This window comes from Myotis davidii, unplaced genomic scaffold (genome assembly GCF_000327345.1).
Source record: "Myotis davidii unplaced genomic scaffold, ASM32734v1 scaffold555, whole genome shotgun sequence".
In the NCBI taxonomy this organism is placed as follows: Eukaryota; Metazoa; Chordata; class Mammalia; order Chiroptera; family Vespertilionidae; genus Myotis; species Myotis davidii.
In genome coordinates, this window is record NW_006286315.1 from 701,677 (window position 1) to 704,327 (window position 2,651).

The 2,651-nt window shown below is 34.8% G+C and overlaps 1 pseudogene; it reads left to right on the top strand.

Moving 5' to 3' along the window:
* LOC102773698 overlaps window positions 1-2,037 on the top strand; it is an 18,157-nt pseudogene extending 16,120 nt beyond the window's left edge.
* The last annotated feature ends 614 nt before the right edge of the window (window positions 2,038-2,651 follow it).

Consider the following 2,651-nt stretch of genomic DNA (forward strand, 5'->3'; position numbering starts at 1 on the left):
TGGCTTTAGAAAACTTGAGTTTGCTTTTGCAAAGTAGTCTTTCCCATTGTTACCAATTATTTCTCTACTCCTTCCCCATTTTATTTGAAAGATTTTGGCAACTAACATTTATTTGCCAGTGTCTGGGTCAGACCCTGGAAATATATAATAATAACAACAACAACAATAATAGTAATAGTAATAAGAAACTCTATCCCTAGAAAACTCACCATCTAGTGGGGAGAAAGGATGATATGTAAATAACACCAACACTGTGTGCTCAGGGACTTTATGAAAGCCTGTGTGTTTAGGGGAGCGCTTCATTAAATTTTTAAACTTTGTATTATGAAAATTTCAAACATAAAAGAAAAGGAATAGTATAATGAATCTGCTCTGCTTGTCACCCAACTTACAAAATTATCAACATTTTGCCAGTTTTGTTTAATCTATGCCTCACCATCTTGCTAATTATTTTTACAGTGTTATGAAAGTAATATAAAACTCATACCATAAAATTCACCCACTATAAATGTATAAATCAGTAATTTTAATGAGTTTACAGTTGTGCAATCATCACAATCCAACTTTTTAAAAATTTAAATTCTTTATTGATGAAATTATTACGTATGTCTCCTTTTTCCCTCATTGACCTCTCCCCAGCCCTTCCCACCTCCCAGCACATGCCCTCACCCCCCTACTGTCTGTGTCCATTGGTTATGCTTATACGCATACATACAAGTCTTTTGGTTGATCTTTTACCGCCCCCCTCCATCCTCACCTGCCTTCCTTCTGAGGTTTGACAATCTGTTCGATGTTTCTATATCCTATATCTCTGGATCTATTTTTGTTCATCAGCTTATGTTGTTCATTATATTCCATAAATGAGTGAGGTCATGTGATATTTATCTTTCTCTGACTGGCTTATTTCACTTAGCATAATGCTGTTGCAAATGGTAAGAGTTCTTTCGTTTTTACTTCAGTGTAGTATTCCATTGTGTAGATGTACCACCGTTTTTTAATCCACTCATCTGCTGATGGGCACTTAGGCTGTTTCCAAATCTTAGCTATGGTGAATTGTGCTGCTATGAACAAAGGGGTGCATATATCCTTTCTGACACAATCCAACTTTTGATCATTTCTACTATCCCCCCAATTTTGCCCATGCCTATTTGAAGTCAATCTTTATTCTCATCCTTAGCCATATGCAACCATTGATCTTCTTTCTGTCGCTATTGATTTGCCTTTTATGGATATTTCATATTAATGGAAATTAATAATATGTTTTTTTGCATCTGGTCACTTTCACTGAGTATGTTTTCAAGGTTCGTTCATATTGTAACATGTATCAGAACTTCATTCCTTCCTTATTGCTGAATAATATTCCCCCACTGTATGAATATACCACATTTTATTTATCTGTTATTAGTTGATGATACATTTGGGTTATTTCCACTTTTTGGCTATTATGAATACCACATCTATGGCTATTCACTTTCATGTCTTTTTGTAGGTATATTAGAGTGGAATTACTGGATATTTATGGTAACTTTATACTTAACATTTTAAGAAACTGCCAATTCCCCCCAGAAAATGGCTGTTCCATTTTAAATTTCCCTCAGGAAAAAAACTCTAATTTCTCCAGATCCTTGCCAACACTTATTTCTTTTTGATTTTCTAATTGGTATGAAGTGACATCTAATTGTAGTTTTAATTTACATTTCCCTAATGAATGATAATGTGGAGCGTCTTCCCATATGCTTATTGGCCATTTGTATATCTTGGTTAAAATGTCCATTCAAACCTTTTGCTCATTAAAAAAACCAACTTTTAATTTTATTATGGCTTTAGATTTATAGAAAAATTGTGAAGAGAATACAGACTGTCCATATTCCTCACATGCAGTTCCCCTGTTGTTAACATTAGAGTGTGGTACATTTGTCACAATTAACTGAAGTCCACACTTTGCTCAGATTTCCTTAGTTTTTACTGAAGGCCCTTTTTCTGTTCCAGGATCCCATCTGGGACAGCACATTACAAATAGTTGTCATGTGCCCTTAGGCTCCTCTTGGCTGTTTAGCGTTTCTCAGACTTTTTTTTTTTTTTTCGATTGGCAAGAAAATCACATTTTTTAAAAACAGGGAATTTATCAAAATAAGGTCAAAGAACTTATTTTCTACACTCATGTCATTGGTAAGGAAAGTAAGTCACTACGAGGACCCCGAGTCACTATAAAATCCCGACGTTAAAAGGATCCAGTTTTGTTCAGTGTTATTTCATGTCGAGTGCTTTAAATCTTTAAATGTTTTATAACAATATTAGAAGCAGGGACCCGTCACTGATGGGTTGCTACTAATGTTAGCCCTCCCGGATGCACAGAATGTCACAGAAAGCCCAACAGCCATTTGAAGTAAAATGTCATCTTGCAGTTCTGAATACTTAAAATACTGGCTTTAGAGAAACTTGAGTTTGCTTTTGCAAAGTAGTCTTTCCCATTGTTACCAATTATTTCTCTACTCCTTCCCCATTTTATTTGAAAGATTTTGGCAACTAACATTTATTTGCCAGTGTCTGGGTCAGACCCTGGAAATATATAATAATAACAACAACAACAATAATAGTAATAGTAATAAGAAACTCTATCCCTAGAAAACTCACCATCTAGTGGGGAGAAA